Genomic DNA, 13,837 nt, shown 5'->3' with positions numbered 1-13,837 from the left:
TGGCTTGTGATGGTATGAGGGATTGAAACTGGGACTTGGTAGCCTCAGGCATGATAGTCTGTTTACATAACCATTATGCTATCTCCCCCGCCCATAATATATGTATCTTTTAACATGTTTATTTTTATTATTTATTTATTTGTTTATTTATTTATTTTAAAACCAGAGCACTGCTCAGCTGTGGCTTAATGGTCTTTTGTAGGCTTGAACCTGGGACTTTGAAACCTCATGCATGAAAGCCTCTTTGCATAACCATTACATTATCTACCCCTATCAACAATAGATTTTTTTTCATTGAAAAAAGTGTGTTTATTTTGGCAATGAAATAAATGCACTTTTAACATGTTTAATGTGAAGAGTATTCTAAGACTCATCAATATGATATTACTTAGGGAATGTTTCATTATTTTGTTTTTTAACTTTCCATTAGTGAATTAATAATGATTTATAAGATTATAAGATAATAGAGGTATAATTGTACACCACTCCCATCACCAAAGATCTGTGCCCCTCCCACCCCCTTCAGAAGTAAACACCATAGTTCTCCCAAGGTTATAGATATGGATTGACTACATATATATATTTTTTCTCTTTTCAAGTTCATATGTTTCAATTTTTTATATACCACATATGAGTGAAATCATCCCATAGTTGTCCTTCACTTCCTACTTAGTGAGTGTTTTCAAAGCATGATTTAGCTAGTGGTAAATCTTTTGCCTGACTTAGTTGAAAATTGTCTGCTTATTTTCCTTCCTGTTACTTCTCTTTTGTGAGATTATATGATCCCTTTCTGATAATTAGAACAGTTACTATTAATTGAACACTGAGGATGTACCAGTGTTCTAAATGATTTAACTCATAACTGAGGAGGTATGTTCATACTCGTTTTGTAGATGAGAAAATAGAAGAGAGATTTATCAACTTATCCAAGGTCACAAAGCCAAAGTGGTAGAGCCAGAATTTACCTCAAGCTGACTGAACATAGAATCTACCTTGCTAAGTGCCTCTACATCTGCAAAGAAAATTTCTTCCTAAATAAGGGTAACTCCAGGGGAGTTGGGCTGTAGCGCAGCGGGTTAAGCACACGTGGCACAAAGTACAAGGACCAGCTTATGGATCCCGGTTCGAGCCCCTAGCTCCCCACATGCAGGGGAGTGGTTTCACAAGCGGTGAAGCAGGTCTGCAGGTGTCTAGCTCTCTCTCCTCCTCTCTGTCTTCCCCTCCCCTCTCCATTTCTCTCTGTCCTATCCGATGGCAACAATAATAACTACAACAGTAAAACAAGGGCAACAAAAGGGAATAAATAAATAATGAAAAAAATAATAATAAGAGTAACTCCCTAGCATTGCTGTCCAGTAGAAATAGAAATGTAAGTCACATATATAATTATAAATTTTCTAGTAAATATGTAAAAGTAAAAATAATTCAAATTAATTTTAAAGATTAAAAAAATTTTTTAATTATACATACATTCAGAGCACTACTGAGCTCTGGCTTCTGGTGGTTCTGGGGATTGAACTTGGGACCTCAGAGCCTCAGACACTAGAGTCTTTTGCATGATCATTATGCTTTCTCTCCAGCTGTTAAATTATATCTTATAACATATTTTCTTTAACCCAGTATATCCAAAATATTAATTACTTCAATCTTTAATGTTCCCTTTATTCCTTTTTTTTTAAAATATGGCTATAGGGAATGAACCTGGGCCTTGTGTATGTACAATACTTCCACTGAGAGTCCTCTAGCCCACCTTTTTCCACTCTCTAGTTCTTTGATGGAGAGAGAGAAAGGGGAGGGATACCACAAACACTGTTTTACTGTCTTTTTTTTTTTTTTAAACTTTATTGGGGGATTAATGGTTTACAGTAGACAATAAAATACAATAGTTTGTACATGCATAACATTTTCCATTCTCCACATAACAATACAAACCCCACTAGGTCCTCCTCTGCCATCATGTTTCAGGAACTGAACTGCCCCCCCCCACCAGAGTCTTTTACTTTGGTGCAATTTACTGTCTTTAAAAAAAATTATTGGGGCCAGGTGGTGGTGCACCTGGTTGAGTGACATGTTACAGTGCGAAAGGACCCGGGTTTGAGTCCCTGGCTCCTACCTGCAGGGGGAAAGCTTTGCAAGTGGTGAAGCAGGGCTGCAGGTGTCTCTCTATCTCCTTCTTCCCTCTTGATTTCTGGCTGTTTCTATCCAATAAATAAAGATAATAATAAAAAATTAAAAAATATATATTTATTTATTGGATAGAGGCAGCCATATATCAAGAGGAAGGAGGTGATAGAGAGGGAGAAAGAGATACCTGCAACACTGCTTCACCACTTGCAAAGCTTTCCCCCGCAGGTGGGGACTGGGGGCTTGAACCCAGGTCCTTGCACATTGTAACATGTGTGCTCAACCAGGTGTGCCACCACCCAGCCCCAACACTGTTTTACTGTCTATGGAGTGTCCATAGTGTTGTACATGGTGCTCTTATGTAGTGTCAGGATTCAAACCCTGATTCTCGTGTATGGAAATACCGTATGCATTCCAGGTGAGCTCTCTCTTGTTTCTTTCATGTTAATATTAATGAACTATTTAAAATGTTTTTGTATATATATTTTTTCAAACTATATTTTCAAAAAATAGTTATAGTGTATTGTAATTCAGACTAGCCATATTTCAGGGCCCACATGTGGTTACTATTTTGAATAATATGGATATAAATGAGAAGCCCACCCATCCTCCCTCTTGCCTTTCTTTTCTTTCTTTTTTTTTTTTTTTCCTCCAGGGTTATTGCTGGGCTCGGTGCCTGCACCATGAATCCACCGCTCCTGGAGGCCATTTTTTCCCCCTTTTGTTGCCCTTGTTGTTGTAGCCTCGTTGTGGTTATTATTATTGCCATTGTTGATGTTGTTTGTTGTTGGATAGGACAGAGAGAAATGGAGAGAGGAGGGGAAGACAGAGGGGGGAGAGAAAAATAGACACCTGCAGACCTGCTTCACTGCCTGTGAAGCGACTCCCCTGCAGGTGGGGAGCTGGGGGCTCGAACCGGGATCCTTACGCCAGTCCCTGCACTTTGCGCCACATGCGCTTAACCCATTGCGCCACCGTCCGACCCCCCTCTTGCCTTTCTTTCTCTTCCTCTTCCCATTTTCTTTTTTCTTTTATCCTGCCTTTACCACTCAAGGCTGATTTTTACAGGTAGAAACAAAGAGGGTGAGTGAGTTGGGGAAGAAACCACAACACTGACACTTCCTTCAATGTAATGGGGGCTTAACTGGAATCTAGGTTGCACATATGGCAAACCAGTGCACTGTACAAGTGCACTGACCCTCCTTCTTCCTATTTCATCTATCATATTTCTTTTTTTTTTAATTTTTAAAAAATATTTTATTTTATTTATTTATTCCCTTTTGTTGCCCTTGTTGTTTTATTGTTGTAGTTATTATTGTCGTCGTTGTTGGATAGGACAGAGAGAAATGGAGAGAGGGAGGGGACGACAGAGAGGGGGAGAGAAAGATAGACACCTGCAGACCTGCTTCACCGCCTGTGAAGCGACTCCCCTGCAGGTGGGGAGCTGGGGTTCGAACCAGGATCCTTATGCCGGTCCTTGTGCTTTGCACCACCTGCGCTTAACCCGCTGCGCTACAGCCCAACTCCCCTATCATATTTCTATTATAATTTTAATTTAGGGTTTGCATTGAGATTGAATCAAAGAAGTCTCTGTTAATAGAAATATGGCTAGTTTTTTTGTTTGTTTGTTTGTTTTTCCTCCAGTGCCTCGGTGCCTGCACTATGAATCCACTGCTCCTGGAGGCCATTTTTACCATTTTTGTTGCCCTTGTTATTGTAATTGTTATTGCTGTTGCTGGATAGGACATAGAGAAATGGAGAGAGGAGGGGAAGACGGGGGGGAGAGAAAGATAGACACCTGCAGACCTGCTTCACTGCTTGTGAAGCGACTCCCCTGCAGATGGGGAGCCTGAGGCTCAAACCAGGGACCTTATGCACCTTGTGTGCTTAACCCACTGTGCTACCACCTGGCCCCCCTTTTGGATAGTTTTAAGAGCAATTTTTTTGGACAATGGAAAGAACATGGCTTAAAAAACCTGGACTCTGATCTCCATCTTAGTCACTAACTGGAGCTGTGGCCATTTTTAGCCCTCAATTTCTCTTAGGCTTTTTCCTCATGATGAAAGATAGGTAATTGGTTTGTGATTAGTAAGACCCTTTATATTTAAAAAATACAAACAAAAAACTTTTCTGTTTAGAGCACATACCATTTCTAGGGTTTCTGCACCTGTTTCCTCTTTTCATTCAGTATTTCTATATGGTAGGATATACATATCCCAAGTTGGGTTACTCTATGCCCATAATTTATTTGTTGAATAATTAAATTTGTTGAGTCAATGAAAATAAAGTTCTTCTTTCAGGGGTACCTGAATCTCCCTGTTTTTTTTTTTCTTCAGAATAACTATAGGTGCTTTGGTAGTTCATTACACTTTTGATTCTCTCAATGGCCTGAAGTCTTAGCAGTTTATTCTTTCTGAAGGTGTTTAGCCAAATTAAAGCCATTTCCTAATCCTGTTAGCAATGGAAATAAGGAGATGGTGCTCAGCTGTAGGCATGGCTGCCTAGAAACCCCCCCTTCAAAATGGCTTCTCTCTTATTACATGCTGTTCTGATGCTGTGGAGAGTTAATTAATGACTCTAAATAAGAAAACAATCAAATCTGTCTGCGGTCATATGAGTCAGAGTAGACCCAGATGGGGAGCTGGGTCCATGGCCTCCAAGTGCCCTCAGGAAAAGCAATAGCAGCATTTGCTCCTTGAGTCAGATCCCTTCAAAGCCTAAGTCTAGAAGGGGTGGAGGAGGGAGAGAAATTACTTAAAGTGGATTGGAGACCCAGTTTGATGCAAGGCATTTTCATCAAAGGCCAGGCCTTCTGTCTGAGTTTTGTGCAAACTGAGTTCTGGTGAGGGCAGTAAAAGCACAAGTCTGTTTCTATCAACTCTCTTTAGACACTCAACCCTATAGATACCAAGTGAGTAGTTCTCAGGCACAAGTCTCTTGTGTGTTTGTCAATATTAGGCAGTTGCCACTGGCACACTGGGCAGTGACCTGAAGCCCATCAAGTCCTCAACCTGCCATCATCCAGCCATACTGCAGCCATATATGAAGATAGAATACTGGTTGTGATAACATGAAAGCATAAATATGATGTTTCTCTGAGACTAGTTGAAACTCACAAAAGTGGAAATTTTTATTTTGGTGTTAGACTCTTTACTGTGAAAATCTGAGAGTGGGAATAGGTGGAAGGAGCCTCTTAATATCGAAGAGCCCTCAACACTGGAGCAGGATGCTAGCAAATATAGATAAGCTCTGTTTCTCTAGTTCTATATGTACTTTGTCAAATAATAACAGCTTCCTTATGTTTTTTTCCTCATTCTTTCAGATTCATAAACCACATTTTGTTCATCATCCAGGCTTGGGTTTCTATGAAATTATTCCACTCTTTATAAAGTAATCCTTTGACCACTGCTTCTGACTGTCATTATACTCACTTTCTCCTTTGGTAGTCAAATGTTGGCAATAAGGTTTTTGTCAGGGTAAGATGTGAAGTATGTGGTAGTATCCTTGCTGAATTTGAAAGGACTCTTTGTGATTTCTTTGAATCTTAGTTGGTCCCCAATCCAATTCCTATTAACATTTGGGTAGAATCTTATATAGGACAACCCAATACTTTAATTTTGCTTCTACAATAGCACAAAGTACAAACTGTGTTAAGGAGGAGTCTTTGAAGTTTATGAGACCCAGGTTGGAGCCTTGTTGGTTTTTAATATACTCTGCCTCTTCTGATCTGTGTGACCATAAGCAAGCAAGCCCCTTTCCTCTCTAAGATTCATGTCTTCATCTTGGAAGTGGGAATAACACCACAACCTACTTAATAGGACTGTGAGGATTAAATACATTCTTACATGTGAAGATTCTGACTCAGAAACGTTTCCTCTTATTATTAGCTTGTAATTCTTTAAATAGGGATTACGGTGGGTTCATTTGAAGTGATGCAGTAAAAGCCTCTATAACTCTGCTTCCTCTTATTTTCTGTGATGAGCTTTGGGGAAATCCTCAGAGGCTGTGGTTCTCACAACTTGCTTTTGTTTCATGCAGAAGGCTGAGACCAGTGCTCCAGAACCTTGGATAGCTCCACTCCTTGGTACCTGCTGCCAGAGGGAGCAGGAGGGCCTTGGGGATTTGCCCAGAAAGGCTGCCTTGGTGCAGGGATAGAGGAATCCCAAAGGCTACAGTCTCACTCCCTGCATGCCTGTCACCACAAGCATACTCAAATTCTTCAATATGACCAACCTCCCCCTCAAAAAAAAAAATTCTGGGGAATTTCTTTTCTTCAGAAAATCCTTAGCCCCACCCATAAGGATTTAGAATCTTCAGACCTTTTCATTCTCTATGAATTCTAAGGATTTTTTTCATTGTTGTTGGTCCAAGAACAGAAACACCACCCACATCTTCCTGTATCTGCTGATATTTAATTTGTTTGGCTTCAGTACAAGGATTAAACATACTTGATTAACCTCAAGTGAAAGTAATAATGCATGAGCATGAAGAAAGGTTTTACAAGACAAAGAGATTCAGGTATGAATTAAAAGAACATAAAATAATGTTATTGCCTGTAGGTGACATTAAGTGCTATTTTCTAATCAGGATAAGCAGGTGGTTCAATTTATGAGATAATTTAGCTTTTCACTCACCAGTGCAGAACACAGCACACATATGCAGCCACCTTCTGAACACGCAAGGAAGAGATTAAGTCCTATTTTTACTTTATGATACTGAGTCACATAATTCAATGCAAATCACATGGATACCAAAGTAAGAACAATGGCAGGTATTTAAACACCTCCTTTCTTTTGAGGAGCTCTAATGATCTTGAGGTTGTATGAAACCCCTTTAGAGCAACTCCAGGAGAAAAAAAGCACATGTCACCAAGTGGGCATTTAGGACTAAATATGTCTCATCCATCTCCTCCACTCCTTTCATTAGGTCTGGAAGAACTTGTGTTCACCATTTTTTAAAATTCTACTTACTGGGGAAATGTCTTATGAGATTTGTTGTTTCAGGGGTCCAGTTTTTATCTCCTGGAAATGTGCATTAGCACACCTTGACCACCACTTGACTGCCCATCTCCTCACCCCCAGGTGCTGGGATTCTCTCCCCCTTCTAACCCCTCTCTCCTTTATGTGCCAGGAGTCTCCATTTAGTGTTGGCATCCTGCCTTTTGTAGACCACATTGACAATGAGGAAAAGAAGACTTGTCTTTGAAAAAATGTTATAGACTGAGAGACAGAGACAGAGTGAGCACAGAGGATAAAAGTAAAATAGGAAGAGATAGTAGAGGGAATGGAAGAGATGCCTAGAACTCCCTGAAATTGGCCATTAGTTTTCTCATAAACATATTTAAGGCTTACTCCTAACTGGGTGGGAATTTGAACAAAGCTCTTTAAATATTCTCAGATGAATGAAGACGATAATTCCACTGCTGGAACTAGCTAGAAGGAACTGCAGGTAAGAACTTCAACCCAAACTCCACAGGCAGACAGGGAGCTCCTAAATAGAGGGTTTGTAGTTTTTACCAAACAATGTCCATACCTATCCTGAGCCTCCACACCAGTTAGTTGCCAGTTTGCAGTTTGATTTAACTTCTGTCCAGCAGAGGTCACTGTGAGTACTGGTAGTCTATACTTCTAGAAACTGGCCCAGGTATGACTGAATTGATGGTGGCTCCACTGACTCCTCCTATGCTTCCACTGGCCACAGTCTAACCCCCCAGCCTATAGAATGGAAGTCTGTAGTGGGTACTATCTCAAAATCACACAGTACCTCTGTTGTAAAATTGAGGTCACTTCTTAGAAATGGGTAGGTCTAGGAGAGAATCATCCTCAATTCTGTAGGGTGTCTTCCCATAGCAATCTCTGTGTCATTTGGTGTCCTCTGTGAGTGAGATCCTATTGGCAAGCCCCTTACTCCCATGTCCCAGTTGGCAGCTCTTATTGGTAGAGTGATTACGATATTATCCTTCAAGGCAGCCCATTACATCAAGGTAAAGTTTCTGAGGAATGGGAAGGGCAAGACACTGGTGAGGATGGGACAGTTGAATGGAAGACCCTAAAACTGATGAGGGCTCTTTATATTTGCAAGGTCCCACTTCTAGACCACACCCAGGCATGCAGGTCCAAGGTAGTGGGAAACTTCACCCACTCACCATAAGGCATCCACTGAGGGTCCTAAATCATTACTGTGACTCGAGACTGAAAGAAACCACTATCATGCACCCACCTCCAAAATCCAAGGCCAGCAGTAAGGGTTCCTCTTCTCACACAGTCAAATACACATGATCACCACGACACACATATGGACAGTGCACACACTGGCGCACACACACACACACTCGTGCTCATACCATCGCCCATGCAAACACACTGTCATGTAGAAATACTCTTGAAACCAAGAACCAAAGTGGACCAAATATGGCTGATGGGGCGTGGGTGGGGAAGTGGTTCAGTCAGGATGTCCTCTGGGACCCTGACCCACCCCTGGCTGCTGAACCCTCCACTCCCTCCATAAAAGGCGGAGCCCCTAGCCTATCCGCATCTTCATGGTCTCAGGTCTTGGAACACTCTCATAAGGGGACCGCTTACCAATGCGCACGGCCTAGGGTAACTGGGAGCTGACTAGGGGGTGGTGCAGGGAAGAAGGGTGTCGGGCATAGTGCCCTACCCCAGCACAGTCGCCTCCTCCCTCGGGATTTTCCATCCCGGCTTGCGCGGGCCCGCGAGGAGCGAGCATGCTTTGTCTCCAGCCTTGCTCCTGGCACGTTTCTGCCAAAGCTCCCCGCGCCGCGCCCGATGCCCCCCCCTTCCGCGGCCGCGCCCCCCGCCCAGCCCGTGGCGCAGGCCAGCGGGTGCGGCGACTGCCGCTTTGTCCTCCCGCCGACGCCGAGGCGCAGGGGGGAAAGCCAGGTGCCCGGGATCCCGGGACTCAGGTCTCAGCGGGATCTGGGGGCGCGCCAGGCACCAGTCGAGCAGCCCGGAGGGTCTGTGGGCTCGGGAAGCTTCTGCCTGGGGCTCTCGGGTGCTCGACAGGGACCCGCCCAGTCCCGACTCGCACGTGCCCATCTGGATTTGGGAGGTTTGGTTCCCTGTGGCGGAACAGAAGCCCAGGTCCCCGGACTGAGGCAGGGAGGGTCTTCTGCGCTTAAGGCACCTGGCCTGGAACCCAGTAAAGATGGTCTGGGAGAGGGGATAGGCGTCCCTCCATCCCTTTCACTTTCCCCTACCACATACCCCACCCTCCTGCTACTTACTCCTACCCCGCTTAAACGCGGGGTCTCCGACACAGGACCCCCACACCCCCAATAATCTGCCAGTGCTGTCCTGTTATCAGCGATAACGGGAGGAGGGGGTGTCCTGCTTTTGCCCCGTACACCTCAACCCCTTCCCCCTGACCCCCAAACCTAGGCGGGTCCGTGTAGGGGAGATTGAGTGGGTCTCCATTTACACCCCGTTCCTCTTCGAAACCCTAAGCTTTGGAAGAGGGTTGGGCACAGGAAAGATCTTGCAGACATTCCAGATGGCCCTTGCTCAGCGACTTCAGGAGGGTCTGAGGGGAGGGAAAGAGGGTCCCGCGGTCCCATTCATCTCATCCAGAGCCCCTTTGTAATCTCAAATAGCCGAGGTGTTGTGGAGAAGGGTTTCCCTTGTCTCCAAACCTCTTATCCCAGAACACTCCCTCCCATCCTCAGTAATCCAAGCAGCCTCGACTTGAGACACAGGGGGAGGGAGGCTCCCAGCTCTCCGGCTTGCTCAGGAGAAATGGGAGAGTCTTCCAGCACTCACCCCTCCACTTGAGACCCCCTTCCACCATAAAACAGAAACTAACCAAGCTGCTTCAGCCTCATGCGCCTGGCCACAGGGAGACCCGCGAGGAGACGTGCAGCTTTCTGGAACAGATGGTCTTGAGGGTGGTAAAGACAGGTCCCATCAACTCCCCAGGCCCCCTCACGTCTCAATTCATTCCCTCAGCAATAAAACAAAAGCGAATCCAGCAGCACTGACCTCAGAGAAGCGGGAGGACGGTCTGCGCTCTGCAGCGCACCCAGCTCCTCCGGGATCCTCACGGTCCGGACTTCCCGGTGGTGACTGTCGCGGTGGCGGTGGCGGCTCTTGCGTTTTGAGCCTCACCGGACTCAGCACCTGGAGCGGCGAACAGCTCCGCGCCTCATTCCTCTGACCCTGCCTCCTCCGCCCTGCCAGAGCCAATGGCAGATCGGGCCACGCCTAGGAGGCCGCCCATTGGGGGGGGGTGCCCTCTCCCTCCTTTTGGCCACGCCCTCGGGTTCCTCAGTCTCTCGCCTAGAGCATATCCCCCAGGGATAGCCAGCGTTTTCGTTTAGCCTTCTGGGATTTGTAGTCCTCTAAGAACACAGGGTGGGCGCATGCCGACAGCGGCTAAGCAAAGATGCACCGCAGTTCCCAGAGTACACTGACAAAACGGAGGCGCAGAGGCAGGGAGGAGTGTTTCCGTAGCAAAGGCGGCTGGTTGGGGATGATTGACAGTGAAAAGGAACAGGCCGCGGGACCCTAACATATGTGACATCGGCCAGCCTTTTGGAAGACTGTTTTTATTTTTATTTTTTTAATTTTGTCCCCACCTTGGGGCCCTGGGCCTCGGCATTCCTATTTGAGAAGAAGGACGTGGAGCCATTTCCCCCTAATCTCCCCCTCCACCGCCCCCCACCCCAAAGCTAGTCCACACTGGGAGGTGATGTGGTAAAGCCATGGCAAGCCGCTTTGCTTTGCTCAGCTAAGGTGTGAGAGGACGGAGGAAACCTTCCCACTGTTTTCTAAAATTTAGCCCTTTGTTTTTGTCTCGACCTTGCCATAACACAGCACTTTACTTTTGGTCCTATCTCGTGGGCCATCAAGGTCTTCCCATCCTGTGTTTGGGCCTCCCTCAGGCCTTCTCAGGATCCCGCAGCATTTATCCCAGAGAAGCTAGAGGGCGCTTCTCTTGCTTAAAACCCACCACGGGATATCTATTCCTACTCTCCGAATTTAAGCCTACACTTCTCAACATTGCTCGAAAGGTCCTTCAAGATTTGGACTCCGACTTCTTGCAACGCTGAATTTCTTTGGAAGCCGGGAAGCCTTAAGCACCCACAAATCAACACCCTCCCCCCTGTACTCAGCTAACCCCCTTATACACTCTTCAAGCCCCAAGCTAGATGCTGTCTGGTCCATCTTCCAGAATATTTGGCTCCTAGTCAAGTACCCTATTGTCTGAGCTACTTAACCTATTCTACTTGCCCACTTATGTGTCTACTTTCCACATTATATTCTAACACCCACAGATCAGGGACTTAGTCTGTATTATTCATACTTACCATCCAATACCTACAGTGTCTATAATGCCATTTGTTGAATTCAAAATGAGTTCAAGCTTAATTGACTTTCACTTACGCCTTAAGAAATCTTGGTTCTCTAAGGCTGGGCATTTCTTGTTGCTGGAAGTATGCAGTTAAAGGGATGCCACCCTCCTGAGGATGTATTTATGTCTTTTGTCAGGTGGGTTCAAATTTTGCTTGAATGTTTGGTGAACACTTCCAATTCCATAACACTAGGGATTAGTACATAATATCTATTATTCTTTGGAAGTCAATTCTCTCCTAAAGGAGAGAGTAAGTAATAGGAGTTACAAGAGTCATGAAAGAACTTTGAGGAGTCTGGCGGTAGTGCAGCGGGTTAAGCGCACATAGTGCCGAAGCAAGGACGACTTAAAGATCCCGGTTCAAGTCCCCGGCTTCCCACCTACAGGGGAGTCGCTTCACAGGCGGTGAAGCAGGTCTGCAGGTATCTTTCTCTCTCCCTCTCTGTCTCCCCTCCTCTCTCGATTTCTTTCTGTCCTATCCAATGACAGCAGCAACAACAACAACAATGATAAAACGACAAGGGCAACAAAAGGGGAAAAAATGGTCTCCAGGAGCAGTGGATTCATGTTGCAGGCACCGAGCCCTGGCAATAACCCTGGAAAAAAGAAAGAAAGAAAGAAAGAAGAACTTTGATCTTGTCTAAATAATGAAGGAAGGCCATGGGACATGGTGAACACATGGGGTCAAGTTACTGAACATAAGAAAGTTGTGGGCTGGGGAAATAGCATAATGATTATGCAAAAAGGCTTGCATGCCTGAGGCTCCAAGGTTCAATCCCAAATCCTACCAAAACCCAGAGCTGAGCAGTGCTCTGGTGGCTCACTCTTTCTATTTCTCTCTCTCTCTCCCTCCCTTCTTTCTTTTTTTTTTAATTTAATTTATTTATTCCCTTTTGTTGCACTTGTTTTATTGTTGTAGTTGTTGTTATTAATGTCATTGTTGTTGGATAGGAGAGAGAAGGGGAAGACAGAGAGGGGGAGAGAAAGATAGACACCTGCAGACCTGCTTCACCGCTTGTGAAGCGACTCCCCTGTAGGTGGGGAGCTGGGGGGCTCGAACCAGGATCCTTATGCCAGTCCTTGTGCTTTGTGCCACCTATGCTTAACCTGCTGCGCTACCGCCTGACTCCTTTCTTTTTTTTAATATATATTTTATTTATTTTATTTTTGAGAGAGACACAGAGAGAAACCAGAACACTGCTCAGCTCTGGTTTATAGTGGTGTGGGGGATTGAACCTGGGATTTAGGAGCTTCAGCCATGAGAGTCTGTTTGCATAACCATTATGCTACCTTCCTCGCCTCCCCTCTTCCTTTCTTCCTTCCTTCCTTCCTTCCTCTCTCTCTTCCTCCCTCCCTTCCTTCCTTCCTTCCTTGCCTCCAGGGTTATCACTGGGGCTTGGTGCCAGCACCACAAATCCACTGCTTCTGGCGGCCATTTTTTTCCTTATTTATTTATTTATTTTATTCTATAGGACAGAAAAATTGAAAGGGGAGGTGGAGATAAGAGAGGGAGAAAGACCTGCTTCACTATTCACTCGTGAAGTGTCCCTGCTGCAGGTGGGGAACGGAGGCTCAAACCTGGATCTTTGTGCATAGTACTATGTGTTTACTGGGGTGCACCATTGCCTGCCTGCCTGCCTGCCTTCCTTCCTTCCTTCCTTCCTTCCTTTCTCTTTCACTAACATAAATAAATAAAATATTAATAAAAGAAGTTTTGGGGCAAGGGTAAATAAACAGAAAAAAAAACAGAATAGGGGGGTAGATAGCATGATGGTTATGCAAAGAGACTCATGCTTGAGGTTCCAGTGTCCCAGGTTCAATCCCCTGCACCACCATAAACCAGAGCTGAACAGTGCTCTGGTAAAAACAAACAAAAATATTGTAAGGAAGTAGGACCAATGAGATTTGTGCTGATAAAAGTACCTGGTACTTTGGATGCAATGAGAGTAGAGACTTGGAAAAGCAGGTAGAAGAGTGGTGCTACCAGTAGAACATCAGCAGAACATTAGCAAAGTAGCAGAAGCTACCAAACAAGGCTTCCTGGTGTCACTGCTGAAATGGATTGGAGGTCAAGTTAGCCCTTTAGATAGTACTTGTTTTCAGGAAATTGTTCCAAAATGGGGGGAAAGTCACGGTGCCTTTCCCCAGAAAGTAGAGACTACAACTGTATTAGATCAGCCAAGCCAAGTCAGGAAAGCTGGGTTTGAATTCTGATTTCACCTCTGATTAGAGAGGCATAATCCTGGGTTGAACCTGTTTCTTCAGTTGTAAGTGCTGTTTATTGGTGTTTGGAAGCAGCTACTAAGGTGGAGGTGAGGGAATTTAAGCATGTTTACTAGCTGTG

At 44.9% G+C, this 13,837-nt stretch overlaps 1 protein-coding gene across 7 annotated transcripts in view; it reads right to left on the bottom strand.

Annotated features, from left to right (window-relative positions):
- SMPD3 (sphingomyelin phosphodiesterase 3) overlaps positions 1–10,274 on the bottom strand; it is a 108,319-nt gene extending 98,045 nt beyond the window's left edge. For 3 of the 7 annotated variants that reach the window (XM_060185269.1, XM_060185266.1, XM_060185270.1), the window contains exon 1: positions 10,122–10,274. The gene's annotated coding sequence lies outside the window, so the exon portion shown is untranslated. The other 4 variants (XM_060185271.1, XM_060185265.1, XM_060185273.1 and 1 more) reach the window with 2 other exon arrangements.
- Between the last annotated feature and the right edge of the window lie 3,563 nt (positions 10,275–13,837).

This window comes from Erinaceus europaeus, chromosome 2 (assembly GCF_950295315.1).
Source record: "Erinaceus europaeus chromosome 2, mEriEur2.1, whole genome shotgun sequence".
NCBI classification, from domain to species: Eukaryota; Metazoa; Chordata; class Mammalia; order Eulipotyphla; family Erinaceidae; genus Erinaceus; species Erinaceus europaeus.
Note: the sequence above shows the minus strand (reverse complement) of the source record. Positions and strands in the feature narration are given on the sequence as shown.